The 17,406-nt window shown below is 44.3% G+C and overlaps 1 pseudogene; it reads left to right on the top strand.

Moving 5' to 3' along the window:
* Positions 1–1,477: 1,477 nt before the first annotated feature.
* Positions 1,478–2,637, top strand: LOC144148306 (uncharacterized; annotated as a pseudogene).
* The last annotated feature ends 14,769 nt before the right edge of the window (positions 2,638–17,406 follow it).

The following is a 17,406-nucleotide window of genomic DNA, read 5'->3' on the forward strand; positions in this document are numbered from 1 at the left end:
TCAAGAAGCCAAAGATGACGCAAAGATGACTCAAAAACAAAACATAAATAAAGAAACACAATGCGTGGTTCGCGGCATTGTGAACACATGAAAAACTCATTCAAATGCACCTATTGCATCTGCATACCTCATTATGTTTTGCTCAGAAGGACAATAGGTTTCTGATTAAACAACAAATGTTATTTTAGGTGCTTCTTTTGTCCAGTTCATAGTTTTTATTGAAACCCTATCGGAACTACTGAAATTCCTGCTCTACTACTAGAAATATTAGCGCTGCAGAGAAAAAGAAAATTTGTTAAAAATTAAAAACTCATATCTGCCCTACATGTCTAAGCGTTAATAAGATAAATAAGGGCATGATAACGAATCAACTCAGCCCCTAAGTATGCATCCCTCAAGAAGAGAATGCTAGGCCTGCTGAAAACGTAAGTGACCTCTGGAGAAATATAGGTCTGATAGCTGCCGGCTCAGCATACTCCGGGTTGAGTCCGCAGCACACGAGTAGCAGCTGGCAAGCTGCCTCCCTCAGGTTGTTCAGCTGCGTAAATACCGCCTCTTGCCAGCGAAAAACAGCTGGGTCACTGATAGTTGCTGTGTGCAAGCAATCGAAAATACTTGTGATTAACCTTGCCTTCCGGTGCTCGGGAAGCGGCATTTATTCAAAAATATATCCCGGGCTTAACGCTCGACAAGTCGCTACCAGGTGGGCTATAGTGCACCACTCCGGATTTAGGCCCAACTGCGCTAAAAATGGGACCTCTTAAGAACCTTATTTCTATATATACTGCCTAAAAAGACAGCAAGATACGAAATACGACAGCTGACATACGGGTATGCATGGCAAAAACGACCATGAGAAATCGGCGACTCTGAAACCGAAATTGAAAACAATGCGTACATTACAGCCAAATGAAAGCGACAACGCAGCAGGCAAGCCGGAGTAGAACTTCGCACAACCCCTTCACATTTGCAGCAGGTGTAGGGGAAGCGCACCAAGTAGAGCTTGACCGGTTCTTCTGGCAGGCTTGAGAACTAATCACTCGGTCGGCTGCAATATCAATTCTACTTCATCCCTGCTTGCACAATCCGCTGGCAGGTCTCACTTTGTCTGTAACCGAGCTTTTTTGAATATTTCAAACTGATTATCAGGGCATTTCACAGGGCTAGCACTAATGTCCCACTTGGTTTTGTGATACGCTCGGTACATCCGAAATAAATTTTGCTGCAGGGGCAGTTTAGTGCAGATGGGCTTTCCTTGGCCACACAATACCACAGAAAACTACCCGACAATTACGGCCAGCGTAGGTTTGAAATGGCCGCCAATTGCAACCTGAGAACACTAGTGGGCTTGGCAGCACCGCGTACGGACGGATGCTCATGAACTTCTATTTCTTCACCCAGATTGCCCTGCTGGGGGCGGGTTCCATCGTGGGACGACCGGCTGACATTCCTTTATCGCAAGCAAGTTTCGTCGCGCCTGCGCCGGAGTGTTCCTTCGATGGAGCGTCGTCGATGGAGCGGCAGGCTGCGCCTCGAGTGCTGTTTCGCCACCATCTCGCCACCAGTGTGACGTCAGTGGACACTTCCCGGATTTGGCATAAAACTCGGAGCCAGCTTCTGCAGCCTTTCAGTGGGCTTGGCAGCACCGCGTACGGACGGATGCTCATGAACTTCTATTTCTTCACCCAGGTTGGTGACAAATATTCTGTGTATTCAGTTAGGGACGATTCACTTACCTTCACCGTGCTGCCAAGCCCACAGAGTCTGCTTGCTTCGTTGTGTGACTGCTTGCATGTTATAAAATTGCTGTTGTTAACATCTGGAGACGTAGAGCTAAACCCCGGACCGACCTCGGATTCGGAATCTGAAACTACCGTAAATAGCCAAATTCTGAAGAAAATACTAAAAGAGCAAAGAAAAACCAATAAGACGCTCACCGCGCTTTCTGCCAATCTAAAACAGGTTGAATTAACTATAGGTAATGTACAGGAAAGGATAACTTCGATGGAAAAGGAGCTTGCTCGTTTAAAAAAATGTGATGATAAGCTGGCCGAGCACGAGGTACTCTGCTAGGGGACAAAGGAACTGGTAGAAGAGCTGTCAGCTAAGGTCGAGGACCTGGAAAATCGTAGTCGAAGAAATAATGTTGTAATTTATGGCTTAAGTGAAGAACCAAACGAAGACAACAAATCCCTGCGAAACAGAGTTGAGCAAGAAGTGTTTAAGGTGTTACTTGGCGTGGAAGTCAATTCAATTGAGCGAATTCACAGGTTGGGTTTCAAACATGCTGAGAAACACCGGCCGGTTATACTGCGGCTCTTTGATTTTTCTGAGAAAATGAAAATAATGGCATCGTGCCCTAAGCTTAAAGGAACGGAGATTTCAGTATCAGAGGACTTCTCAAAAAGGCTACGTGACTTGCGCGGTAAGCTGTGGCGTTCTGCAGCTGAGGAAAAGGCTAATGGGGCGAAGGTTTTACTCTCTTTTGATAAATTGAAGGTAGACGACAAAGTTTACACTTGGGACCAGCTTCTAAACTGCCGCGTAGAAGTCACGCGGCCTGCTGCGCAGGAGCGCATTGAACCTGATTCAGCTGCGCCTGCATGTGTGACCAAGCGAAGGCGCGATAAAAAATGACAGTCTGTAACCAAAGTGCACAGAGTTGTTTCGCTCAATGCGCGCAGCATCGGGAATAAATCTGGTTTAATCGAAGACTTAATATCTTGTTATCATCCTCATGTCTTAGTAATTACAGAAACATGGTTGCATGCAGGTGTGCAGGATTCGGAAGTTGTACCCTCTACTTGTAAACTCATTCGTAAAGACAGGGAATCAAGGGGTGGGGGAGTAGCCATCGCCATTAAAAACAACATTGGCTTCACTATTTTGGGTGGCATTTGTGACCACGAAAGTGTATGGTGCAAACTTAAATTTCTTGGCAAAACTATACTTCTGGGTGGCGTATACAGACCACCTAATGCTTCCCACGAATATTTCGAAGCCATGTACGACTATCTTGCAGAAAATACAAATTCCAGATCGAATATTATAGTACAGGAGACTTCAACTTGCCGGGTATAAACTGATCTGACTTAGCCCATGATGGCAAAGAGTCCAAAAGTGCTGACTTACTGCTCAGGACCGCGTTCGACTTTTCTTTACACCAATTAGTTTCCGACGCTACTGGGGTTGTTGACGCGTCCTCATCACTCCTTGATTTGGCCTTTGTTAGTAGCTCTCTTCAAGGCTCATCCGTTAGTGTTGAAAACGGGATTTCCGATCACAAGTTGCTTGCTTTGTCATGTCCTGTCTCGGGTACACGTTCTTTTACTAAGCCGTCAAAAATTCTTGTCACAGACTACACTCATGCGGACGACAATGCTTTCTTAAAATATTTGGAATCGCGCTTTGTTAGTTTTAGACTAATCACGGATGTTAAAGAAATGTGGTCAGACTTTAAAGAAATTGTTTTCTTTTGCGAGCGAGAGTATGTACCATAAAAATAAAACGCATTAATAGAGAACACCCTTGGTTCTCGCGAGAAATGATTCATTTAAAACGAAAAATTAAGCGACGTCGCCAACGTGGTAACACAAGCGACCTACAAAGCCTTATTTCTAACCTGAAGAAAAAAACGCGATTGGCAAAGGAGCATTTCATTTCCGTTACTCTGAAGTCATTCATGAACAACCAACCTCAAAAGTTTTGGCGCTATTTTTCAAAAGATAAACAACGCATTTCGGAGATAAATGTTTCAGGCGAAAGTATTGTTGACGTGACTACCATTTCTAACCAATTTATTGCCTTTTTCCAATCTGTGTTCACGCGGACAGCTTCGCACGCTGCGCTGCCGTCATATGTTTTTTATTGTCCTATGCCTGAAGTAGAAATAACAGAGGATGGTGTCCTCAGCCTTTTGCATAAACTAGACGTGAAGAAATCAGCTGGCCCCGGTCAACTATCCAATACTTTTTTAAGTAGATATGCTGCATGGGTAGCTAAATATCTACATCACATTTACGGTATGTCCTTACGCACTTTGACTATTTCTGATGACTGGCGCTCGGCAAAAATTATTCCCGTGCATAAATCTGGCTCTCCTCTAGAAATTAACAACTACAGGCCAGTTTCCTTAACGAGTACTTGTTGTAAACTATTCGAGCATATTATCTATAAGGCCATCATTACTTACCTAGAATACAACCATTTGCTTTATTCCAAACAGCATGGTTTTAGATCTGGCTTATCAACCATTACCCAACTATCTGAAATTACAGATGATTTAATTAGTACAATGAATACAAATGGGCAAACCGACGCTATATTTCTAGATTTGTCAAAGGCGTTCGATGTCGTCCGCCATCCCGATCTGATTACAAAACTACTCGCAATTGGCATCGAACGAAAAGTAGTCGCATGGATAGAATGTTACTTCAGAATTAGAAGACAGTGTGTCGCCATTAATGAGTGTATCTCCGAAGAGTTGGACGTGTACTCTGGAGTTCCACAGGGCTCTGTACTGGGCCCGCTCCTTTTTTTAGTGTATATAAATGATATTTATCTTACTGTTGAACCCCCTATGCATAATAAATTATTTGCGGACGACTGCGTGGTATACACAGCCATTAAGACCCGAGATGACCAAATTAAATGAAATAATGCTTTCCACTCAATTGAGACATGGTGTACAAAGTGGGGTTTAAGAATAAATCCTACTAAGACAACTTCTATTACATTCAGCAACAAAAAGAGGCCCCTCGGCTTTACTTAATCTTTTGGTAATGCTACCATCAACAAATCTGATCAGGTTAAATATCTGGGCGTCACACTTACAAGTAACCTCAGTTGGGAAACGCACATTGATAACGTTTGTCAGGGTGCACTTAAGAAATTTGCATTTTTGAGATGAAAGTTGCGCAATACCCCTCCTGCTGTGAAATTAAACGCTTACAAAGCACTAGTACGACCTAAGTTTGAGTATGCACATGTCATTTGGAGCCCTTACCAACAATACTTGATAAGTAAAATTGAAAGAGTACAGAATTTAGCTCTGCGCTTCATTTATTCTGTTTATTCGCGTCACTCGAGCGTAACCACTTTACGTGATAGGGCAAACCTCCAAAAACTCGAGCAGCGTAGGGTCATATCTAGCTTAAATTTTCTTTATCAGCTTTATTACGGTCATTTCACATTGTCGCGGGAAAACTACATCCAAGAGCTTTTCAAACATTCAGCGAGAACTCATCACAGTAAGACTATTAGGCAACCGATCAGTTACATTAATTTGCATAAATTTTCTTTGTTTCCTCGAGCAATTTCTTACTGGAATATGTTACCTGAAGAGACGGTGAACTCTGGGTCATTAGAAGTGTTTTCTCAGCGTATTGATAATATAAGCTTTGGTTGAAGTGTTGTTTCACAATTGGAAGACATTATTATTTTCTTTTCTTTTCCACAAGCGATTGTGTAAGCATATTTACGCCTTCACCTATGTGTGTTGCATGTTTTAAAATTACGTCAAGCAGCTCTGATGTATTGTCGAGTTGTATGTTGAATTTCTGCCGATGTATTTCTTTGTCTTCACTCCTGCATGGGCCCGAGAAGGGCCTGGAGTATCTGTAAATAAAAAAAAACGTCTGTTTAGACCCGCCAACCAACATGCGATGCCCTCCCGTGCTAGATGCACAAGTGTCATAAGCATGTGTAACTGTACTGCTTGGCAAGTCATTTCAGATTTCATTCGCCGCACAGAGCCACACCGCCTATAACTCGTGGGAACGTGCGAAACTCGTAAATGTCGCGCTAGCACTAAGGTTTCTCCACGATCAGCCTCGAGAGGAAAGTCTTAGCCCTTCAAGAAAAAAGGTAAATGCGAGCTTATCTTTTTGAAAAGAACGACGTGTGTCTCGTGGCGATGTCTCAGTCACCGCGTCACGAAATCTCCACGAACAGCTCAGAAATGGTGGAGAGCAAAGTAAGGATCAACCGAGGTGTTCGTTCACTGCGCCCCGTGACGCAGTACTTCAAATGGAGCTATAAAGCTACGCTTAACTGCTTTTACGTTTTCTGTCGAGTGATAGCTGCGAACGTGCGAAAGATATAAAAAAATGCCGCAAATGCTGCTCGAACAAAGACTTCTCCCGTTCACACCCGATGCCAGAGTAAAAACAACACAAACCATGCGGGATAGACGAATGCGGAGAAGTGTTCGCACTTAGTCCGATAGAGCAGCGAGCGATGAGGCACGGTAAACTGCAACACCGTTATTGCAGACCATATTTGAATTTTGTTTCTGCGACGCGTTGTATACAAACAAGAATGCCGTGAACCATGCATTCAATTATTTTAAGTTTTGTTTTTTAACGCCGGGTTGCACCGGGTTGTTTTATCTGCGTTCCAAGTGAAGCGCCTGTTCCTATCCTTCTCATGCCGCACTGGTTATCTTATTTATTAGGGAAAATGTTTCACCTTAACGTAACTAGCCTAGAATAATGTTATTTGAGCTACTGTGTTTTCAATGTAATGCGACGGTTCGAGAAACACCCGCGTCAAAAGGTAAATGCCCGCCGAGAGGACGCCGTGACATTAGATTCGCCGAAACGGAATGGCGGCAGGAATGGCGGGCCTCAGTACAGTCTGCAGGTTAGTTAAAATCAGTTCCCGGATATGCCCTGGCTCAGTGGTTTAAAGACCCTCCGAATTTGTCATACTGCCCGCCATCCCGTGTTCGAATACCGCACCTCAGGCCTTTTTTGACAATCCGGGCATTTTTGATGTGGCGTGGTTGACATACCCTATACACGCATTCGTTTTGTGTATGATTTTAAGAGGAAGCCACCTTTGTTAAGGGAGATGTCCTTCGAAACAGGAGCCACTTTTTGCAACCAAAGCAAGCAACTTTACTTTTATTCAAGGTTAGGTCGCACTTCTCCGCCATCGTGAAGACGTGAATGTTGCTCAAGGAGTTATGTGATACGTGATTCATTATACGTGATATCGTAAAAATCGGCACAAAATGTCCTGTGATTTATGCGACATCCCCTAGAAGTAAAAGGGGGATTTCCAGGAGGACAAGACGCAGCAGTTTAACATGTTGTAACCTACCCAGCTTAAAAGATCTGCTGAGAGAAGTGTCTACCATCAGCCGCCGTTGATGCGGCTGACAAGTTTACAAACTGGCTGACAAGTAGTGAATATTCTATAGAACATGCAGTCCCAAAATGAAGCTCAACACAGATCACTGCAAACACACGGCGGCGTTAATATATTTTGAAAAAACAGTCTTATTCATTTATTCATATGCAACACGCAAACGTTGAACTTTTTTTTCAATATAAAAATGCCTTGTTCAAAATGACTTGAGGACCTCATGAAAGCACGCGAATTTCAAGGGTAAATAACACTTGGCTATGGCGATCTTGAAATTAATATTGTCGACATAATCAAAGTTAGTACTTGGTAGCATGAAGAAACTGAGCAATTGTTTTGTTTATTGAACAAAACATGTAAGTTACGGTACCGAGCACGCTCTTCTTGCATTTAATTTTAGCTAAGCATACAGTTATGCGCATCAAATTAAACACTAATGACTATTTGCTTCACTGCACTGTAAAGCAAGCACAGCTTCTGTTCCTTTAAAGAGGGGGAAAGCTGTATCTGCACCTACATTGTGACTGCACAATGTACAAGATGTTACAATAACCGCAAGTTTCTTTCAAGATAAAGTGCATTTAAAACTTTAATCATTTCCTCTGTGGGCTTAATGAAACGAACATCCTTTTTAATATTTATTGTTCTATTTATTCACTGCTTTTAAAAGTTCTTCCACTGGCGTAACGCGAAGGATAAAATAAAACCGCGTCTCCTCATCAGAAGTCATGGTCTGGAAGGCGCTGATTGAGAAGCCGCTGCTATGAGCCTGGATATATTGATTACATCCTTTGACCTCAAACTATCCCATGACAAATCAATTTCGCCTTGTGTATGGCCAGAAACTGCCTAGGAACTACCAACTTCTCATTATTTCACTAGCTCGAGTCTCCATTACTGCCTCATCCGCACCCATTTGGCTGTTAGTTTTGCCCATTAGTCACAAAAAGAGCCCTGCAATCAGGAGAGATCAATTAAAAGTCAGTGGAAGCCTACTGTACACCGTTCACCACCTCTTCAATAAATATATATATTGCAACGTTCGTCAACCTGAAACTCAAACTCTGGCATGGGCAGTTGCTACCAAACCATCACGTATGGGGCAAATCTTATGATATTAACTGCCCCCACTGGTGTATGCTACATATCTTACGTTTAGCCACATTGGGTGTCCTTAGCGACTTTCCTAATCTTTTGTGGCTCGGTCACTTGCAAGCTGCTGTATCAGTCCCCCCACTGGAAAATACCAGTGGAGAAAAAAAAAACAATACATCGTCAAATGTCCCCTTACCTACAAAACAGTGAGGTCATTGCTTGGAAACCTCCACAGCAACCCATCTTTCCAGCTAGTCTACCCGCTTGGCATTGCCAACCACCCATCGAATCTGTCCTATCTCAACCCAGAGGTCGCAGTTCTTGCTGAACCCCCATCAATCGAATTGCTGCAATTAAAATGTCCGAACATATATACTGATGCCAGCGTCACTCCATTCGTTGTCAGCCCAGCATGAACTTCCCTCATGCTACTATCCATTAAAGGATTTCATGTGCGTTACATACCATATGCTACTCCAACTGAAGCAGGTCTCCATGCGATTACCCACTTTTTGGATTTCCTCTTGTGCGATAATCCGGCGCGACCATCAACCCAAATCGGCATCCTAATCAATTATGTCGAAGGATTAAAAACCATCAATAACGCCGCTACTGCAAATTCACTTGCCGACAGAATTATGCACAGCATAACCAAACTCAATTGGAATGGCTCGCACGCACGCTACGATTAGACACGGTAATGAGGGCGCCCCATGCCCGGGCAATGAGGTACTTCTTGCAGCTTCGCAAGACAGTTAGTGCGCACATATCTCCGCTGTCCGCCACCCCCCCCCCCCCCCCCACACACCTTCCGTCAATGTCTCAGCTTCACCTTCTGTGCAAGTATACAGCTTCAAGAAACGAAAAGCTCTCTTTCACAAGAAAATCACCACCCCGGTTTCATCGCTGCATTCCCTAGACTCAAGAACTGCAGAGGCAATCCTAACCAAGTATCTCACTACTGCAAGCCATGCTGCCGAAACCAATTGTCAATAGTACTCGCTTACCACAATATGCAACTTCCCCTGCAAAATATCATTTCGATTTGCCAAAAATTAGATTGATATATAAAATTACGTCCCTTTCCCAAGGATCCCACGATACCCATCAATCCCATTCCGTGTACACATCCACTCTACACCGAAATGGGCTGTTCGGACTATAAAGCAGTATTGGTCGACCAGCATATAATGACGCGTCTACTTCCTGCTTTCTACAACGACGTCCAAAAAAATACAGCTCACTTCCCTTTAAAGCTCACATTATCTTACCCATTCTTATAACCTCCTTCCCCTAACAGGAGTAGAGCCCCGGAGTTTACCTCGTAATGCAGTTATTGGTTATTTTTGCTTGTCCGAACCACAAAATACCTGCTGCTTAACCACCAGCTAGATGTTCTGTCCATACACCGCTATGACAATACAAAATAGCAATAAGCATGTCAAGGATTCCAAAAAGACGCAAATTTCTATTCAAACAATTTCTGAAGTCAAGCTACTGTAGATAATTTCTGAAGGCTACTGTAGACTAACTTTCTCAACACTACTCAGTGTTGAGATTATATGGTATTTAAAGTTAAGGCATTTTCCAAATACTCGTTTCTGACTTGACTAGATTGTTTGAAAATGACCGATGTCGTTATATATATAGGATGCTTTCTATTTTTAGGAATTCTGGTCACCAGTAGATGGCCAATAGTTTTTAACTTTTAACCCTTGCTTTCTATTTGTTTCGTGTAGTTCAGCTATAGAAATAATTAAAAATGTGTTTCGAATCCATACCCAATAATAACATAAGCTGCTGCCGTGTCAGCATGATATATGTGATAAATTGTGACGATGCAAACAAATTTTTAAGGAACCTTCAAATTTACAAAATGGAGAGAAGACTGTATTTGCAAGACAGATTCAACAAGTGCAGAATTTTTTATGTAAAAAATTGAAGACATTGAGCAACGGCACTTGTTGAACTTGAACGCTAGCCTTCTTGGCTATTCGCAACGACGTCGTGGTACTAATTTGCAGTGTGTAAGCTCCCTGCCCCTTTTTCTCGTTTTTAATTATAGTTACTGGCTACATGCTTGTCTGTGGAGTGGCCGTACTTGTACTGGCAGCAACTGCGTACAGTAGTGCCGAATCTCTCTTGAATGTGTTTCTTTGGTATATGTTCGCTAGTGTTGTTGCTGCGCTCTTTCGCCACTGTGTACGGTTTGCTTGAACATAGCAATGTGTAAAACACCTTACCCTCACACACACAAACGTACTACGCACATTTGTTTTTGTTTTGTCGCTTGGATGTGTTTTGTTTACGTGTTTTTTGTAAGTGGTGCTGTGCTTACTGCCCACCACAAGAAACTTTCTTCTAATTTTGAGTGTTTTAGACATCCTCTTGTTTTTTATTCATTACTGCGTGTGTGTTAGATTGTAATTAATGCCTTCTCTCTGTCCACTTCTCAAATTCGTTGACCCTGCCTTCACCCATACACACAAGGTTTCGGGTCTCCATCCTCTGGCACGACAAATTACGCCTGCTCATGCCTTACTCTTTTTTCAATCTATAAGTCAATCATTCAGTAACCATAGATTCGACTGAGCGCGAAAAGTACTTACACTCAGTTGCTCATTAAACCGATAGCATATTAAATCACATTTAAACACGGCGTACAAAAACCCACTCCCTTCGCAGTTTACGAGAGGAGGTTGTTAAGAGGAGAACGTTCCCTGTAGCAGGTCGGGGCAGCTATTTAAGGTGATTTGTAAAAATTGCTGCTTTGATTAAAATACAGAAGAAGCAAGAAAAAATGTGTTTCAGCCCTCTGCTGAAGAGTCAGCTGGCCCACCCTTGTAAAGAATTACCACAACTATTGTGATCCACTGAGCAGGGGCGTATATCAGGGGGGGTCGGAGGGCCCCGACTAAGCCTTTGCGAGGAATGTTTCTAAAAACCCATAATAAAAAATAAAATGAATGTCAATGCAAGATATGGGTCCCACGTTGTGATTTTCGGAATTAACACCATCGCCACTAAAGGGGGGGAACCCACATTGACAAGGGCGTACAAACAAACCCGCTGGCCACAGCACTTCGGGACACAAACATTCTTCATCTTCATCTATGCGTGCTAATTTCTTTCGCGTGGGTGAGAAACATCTTGGTTAGATACGGCTTGGCATGCCCGCGAGTGGTCCTTGGAGTGCTAAGGTAGTGGTACTATTAGCGGTGTCTGCCAAGCTTTTTTTTGCGAGCGGTTTCATCATCTTGCCGTGGTTGTCCACGTGCGAGAGTCAGTCTGCCAGAGCAAGCCGAACTACTCCGTTAAAAGCGAGTTGATGCCACATGATGTAGCGTACACGACAACTAGTCGTGTTATGTGTCAGTGAGTACCCTTCTACGCTTTTTTCTAAGGTTTTACCATGTGCCATTTACACTACCTGTATGCCTTCTGGTGTATCTATTAAATACACTCTGTTGTATGGTTTTTGATCTATTACGTACTTAGCTGTATACAGTAAGCGAAAAGAAGCAACGTTACTTTGTCACACTTTCCTCTTGGAAACTCTTTGTCACAATTACGAGCGTACGACGTCCACAAGTACCGTATAGCATTTTCATATTATTGTACAGCGCCTAATTCCTGTTACAGTCGTGCGATTCATTCTGTTCGGTTCTATCGCCCTAATACCAATATTAAAGCTCCGCCGCTCACCTTTCACCGAAGCTTCGAGTTCTTTTGAAGGGGCGAGAGTAGCTTTGCCAGTGCTAAGGCGCTCTGATGACTCCAGAAGGGATAGAGAGGGAAGTTGTGCGCTCGACAGCGGCTTGCGCGTTGTGTGTTGTGCCCTCTCTTTCCGCGCCGGCGCAGTTATAAAAGGGGAATCTGCGCCGAAGCAAGTTATCTACGTTTGGACGGCGTGGTGTGACAACGGCACCTGCCAGTTTGTGCACCACACCATCGGCGACCCGCGCCCTGGAGGACTCCAGCGTACCCCTGGGCCTCGAATTACCGTGATCGTCTCGGACGGCCTGGCCTACGACGAAGCCACGCTTCACAGGTAGCCGAAATGCCTACGACAGCGCTGCATCGTCCTGCCCGTTCGGTGAATATTGTGGGACTCTGCCTCTGAAATGCATGGAACTGCCTTTCCTTTAGTTACTTCTTTTACCTCGTAATATTTCTGGTCAAAGCTCCCTGTTGTACCTTTTGTATTTTAACTGTTTCAAGCAATAGTATTCGTTTTTGAGTTACCTCTCGTTAACGCTACTTGTCTTCGAGCTTGTACCGTGTTTTGCCTGTGCAAACATAAGTCTCTGTTGTTGCTCGTTCAAGGCTTTGACGCATTCGTACTGCTCTGGTCGGCGAAAGGCGCACATCAGACGGCCACCACCCTTCGTCACCTGTGCCCTGTAGATTCGGTGGGGTTGCCTGCTCGCTTGAGTCGACTCCCCATATCTTCTAAGATCGCACCCAATTTAAGGAAACGGTGACACTCTGCAAACATGAGCGTCACCTGAATATTGTCTTAAGCGGGGCAAACCCATTAATCGCGGCAGTAAGCGGGAGACGCCAGGGGGGAGTGGGCAAGTACTGGTGTGGGTTAGGTAACTGTCTCTGTAACACTCTTGGTTTTTGTTAGTAGCGTGCATGCCCATGCTTGACTGATGGTGTCTTGGGTTCGCAGTCATCTGTAGTAAGTACTCGTGCAGCGATAATTGGAAGATTAACATTTAGTATGCGTCACCAAATCACTCGTCACCCCCCCCCCCCCCCCATATCCCACCAACGCATGACTTTACCGCATCGCAACTCACATTTGCGGCAGTCGGCCTTTCTTTCTACGTTACCGGTCAAACTGGTTCCGCTCATTGACTAGCCACAGTCACTGCTATAAATTTATTGTAGTAATTGTTTACAGACTAAGAGACGTAACTAACGACGCTCCAGAATCATGGCGAAACACCAATCAAAGATCGAAATCGTGATTAATCCCTAATTCTAGCTATTAGCGGAAGCGGTTTCGCCAGTCTGGTAAAAATCAAGACGGACTGCTCCCACTGTGAATTCTGATGGGGGCGTGACATCTTGTTGCCGGGAAGTGGGATGGAGAATGATTTGGCGGCGTGTGCTGGACTCTTGCCTTATGTTTCTCCCGTCTACGCGAATAAGCACCATCTTCAGCGTATTCACTGATGATCATGCTTTAATCCCAGTAACGCACCAAGCAAATTTTTTCTCTCAGCACGCCTACTCCAACGCACACACGCAGGGCAGCAGAATTTCAATCACGATGGTGAAAACCGCCGACACTAGTAGCAATTGTGAAAACCATTGCACTGCAGCTGCAGTCACCTAGAAAATTGTTTCGAACGCTTGAAGGAAACCGCCGCTAAGAAAAGAAAACAGCACAGTTAAATTTTTTTAACATAGCACAAATTTTTCAGTCATAATTAAATATTTTGTTATTATAGAAACTTCAATTTGACGATTGAAAATGTTAGAACTTTTGAAAACCTAAATATTATTGTCGATGTTATGAGTTTAGTGAAGCGTAGAGCTGCTCCGGTTACTGTCTGGCAACTATTCCTTACTCTGCGCTTTTTACGATTCATTGATTGATTGATTGATTTATGGATTGATTGACTGATTGATTGTAGGGTTTGATGCGCCGACGCAATGTAGCCGATGAGGCGCGCCGTATTGGAGGGCTCCGGATTACTTTGGCCCACCTGAGGGTTTTCATGTATGCTGAAATCTCGTGCACACGGGCTCTTTTGCTTTTCACCTACACCAGAAACGCAGCCGCCACGGCCTTAGTCGAACCCGCCTCCTCGTGCTCAGCAGCACGCCTTAGTGACTCAGCCACCATGGCGGTTGCTCTGTGCGGTTGTCTGGTCGTTGCTGGCGTGATTTCTTCAGATTCATACGCTGTGCATAATAGTTTCGAGCCTAATTCATAGTTATAGAGGTTTTATAAAGTTATCTCTTCCTTTCCGACCTGCGCGTGTGTTGTATACACCACATTCGAACAACAAACAACGTCGTCCGTGTCGTACAAGACCATGTCAGAAAACGGGATTTGCATTACGTCATAACAATATTTATTGTGTTCAAAAGCTGAAGACGGTAGCGAAGAAGGAGTTTACGCTTTAAAGGTCGTTTCTCCTTGCGTAATTACGCGTTTTTTATAAATACGTACTTGTTCGAAGATATATCCGCCGCCTATGTGACAGTAATTCTGTGGACTCTATTTATTAGCATACCTACTGGGCGTCCTGGGTTCTAACAGTTAACGGTTACCGCGGTTGTCACTGTTAAAAGAGGGTGAAGCTCGACCTCAGCTACGATGCTCACGCAACGGTATAGGGCTCTTCATTATTTTACACCACGCGAGGTTCTTTATCACACCGGAGTTTGAGTGTTTCGTGTCTGCCAAAACCTGTCTGCCGCTGCAGAGAAAAGTCGTAACATCGGGTGTGCGGAACAACGTTGTCACCACTACACCTTGGTGGATATCCGCGTACGCTATACCAGGAATACACATGGACAGGAAGCGCATTAGGAATGCATGCGATCAGAGGCATCTAGATTATTGTTAACTCAAGTAGAAAGTTAAGCAGTTTGCAAGGTGCCATCGGCCGAAAACTGTAGATCAAATGGAGACTACTTGATGCTAGGCGCTTACTCAACAGAGATGGTGCACGTTTGTTGTAAAGCTAATGCAGTTCACATTTGTGTACTTTCGCAATCCCGAGCATGTGCTTTTGTTCTGTTACACTAATAAAGCTGGGATCACTTGGACTACTGTAATGCACCTCATCAAAAGTCACCCTGTGTCGCTCTTAACCCGGCGAGTACAATGGGGCACAATGGCGTGCATGCTATAACTACGAGTGCATTTTGTGATGTCGCTATGATAGATCCGTGGGTTTCAAACGTGTGTTAAATGGGTGTAATTGGAATTAAAACCCCAATAAAAGTAGCAGTGTAGGTAATATGTGCAATGTGCAGGTCTATGACAAACCAGCTTCTTCACGTAGAATCCCACAAAGGCCAGGGGAAAGAGGAAACAGATCTCTAACCTAAACCATTTTCTCTGTCTCATAATGCTTGACTTGAATGAGAGGCTGTGTTTCAAATTCTTTACCTTGGGTCTACTAAAAAAATGGCGCAGCTTTTACTAGTGGTTCAAGGCTGGAGAAACAGCAGAGCTGTGGGTGGACGTAGCTTCTTCTCCTCTTGGATGCAGTGTCAGTGTGGTTTGGAAAACCGACGATCGCGGTACTTGGGATCTCCCGCTCTTCGCAACTATTTAGGCATGGCAGCTTCCTGCAATACTGCGGGTTGGATCGCTGCCGTCTCATTTGTTCTCCGAGCAGCGACACGACGCGTTTACGCTGTGCTTGTTTGTCCTCGGGGGTACAGTACTTGTTCGACCAACCCACGTTTTGCGTGAGTCTAAACGTTGTGCTGAACGCGAGGTCACGAGGCGCTTTGTCTCGCCGACGAGGTGTCACGAATGCGAGGCGCGGCTCCGCCTACGCCCCGATATTTCAGAATTAGCCCCAATAAACCATTTTTTATGCCCTGCGTTTCCTGAGTAGATTTAATACGGTGGTGAGGTTAGCTCTCGCCGCTGCTGTAATTGGAATTAACTAAAGTTGAGCCCGCCCGCCTGAGAGGATAGCTCGTGGCCACCGCTCTTTGCTGACGTGCGCTGCTTTCGCACTCTCCCTCGCCAGGAGGCACCCCGTGCGTCTTTTTCTGTTATTGTTTTAATACGCCACCGGACCTAGTCCAAGGTTCAACATGTCTGCATAAATATGTCCCTATAAACATTAGAGCTTGTGCTGTTTCCAGTGCTATAAGTTACAAAGGTGATATCGAATGATTTATCTGCTGAAAATCATAATGATGACTTTTTTTGTCATCAAGTTGCTAATGATGGCAGTTCCTGCACTGATATCGGCCCGTGGCTGCCACTGCAAATCACCTATACCGGCCATTGTGCCTCTTGCTAAAATACTGACGCATGGCGGATCACTAGCAGATAGGATTTAAAACAAGGACCCATGAAAGTGTTTTTTCATGAGGGGGGGGGGGAGAAACGACTGCATGGCTGTTTTAATAAGGGTAGACAAATTGGGCAAATAAGACCCTTACGCGAACCTTTTGCGTCCGTACCCCAAACCTTCATATTTTATATCTTTACCAGCCGGGGTGGCTCACTAGCTAGGGTGCTGCGCCAGAGACACTAACGTTCCAATTTTGGTTCCGGCACTGCGGTTGCTTTTCAGACGGAGTGAAAAAGTGTTAACACCCGTATGTCGAGGTTTGGCACACCTTCAGATCCCTAGGTGATCCAAATTGATGCGTAGCCCTCCGCTAGACCGTACCTCAAAGCTGGGCGGTAGGTTTGCAATGTTAAACCCCCCCATTTTTTGACACCATTGAATTGTTACGTGCTTCTGTAGCAGGCGCTTTTACTTTACGGTTTCCTTTATGGGAATGTAATATGTTGGAACGGGCTTAATATTAAAGATATATTGAACTGTGCTGATGGCTCTATCTCACAGCAGTAGTGAGAGGTTCTATACTAAGGTGCAAGGTCATAAAGGCAATAGCTCATGTAATGTACCACTAACCCAAACCGATTAATCTATATTTCAACATACGCAATTTTCGAGCGGGTGCTTTTTCTTTCGAAGTTTCTTTTGTTGCCGCTATAGTGGTTTACATTCTGATTAGGAGCGAGAAATCACGAATCATACTCGTGTAACGTTCAAAATGATTGCAGTAAGGTACTGTTTTTGCCACGCGAAGTAAGAGCCAGTTGCAAGGATACGCAGGGGCAACTTCTACAGTCGTTCCTGAGTAGTGGCCTACTAATAACGGAGTACTGACACAAAATTTTCATGTGAAGATTTTTTTTGTTGCAATGGGCGCCTACCAGCCCACTAATCATAGAATGACAGATTAGACAGTCGTTCTCAGGAAAAAATATTATTATACAGCCTGGCTTATTTGTTTAAGTTTCGGTTTCTACAAGGAAAACAGAGGCGGCCGCCATCAGGGGAGTTCGCTCGTTACGTCGCCGTTCTTTTGGCACCGCTATCGGTCTTGAGGCGTGCGGATTGACCCGGACTGCCAGCGATTTCCAATTTACCC

Source organism: Haemaphysalis longicornis, unplaced genomic scaffold (assembly GCF_048455015.1).
Source record: "Haemaphysalis longicornis isolate Haplotype H1 unplaced genomic scaffold, Haemaphysalis longicornis Haplotype H1 scaffold_8, whole genome shotgun sequence".
NCBI classification, from domain to species: domain Eukaryota; kingdom Metazoa; phylum Arthropoda; class Arachnida; order Ixodida; family Ixodidae; genus Haemaphysalis; species Haemaphysalis longicornis.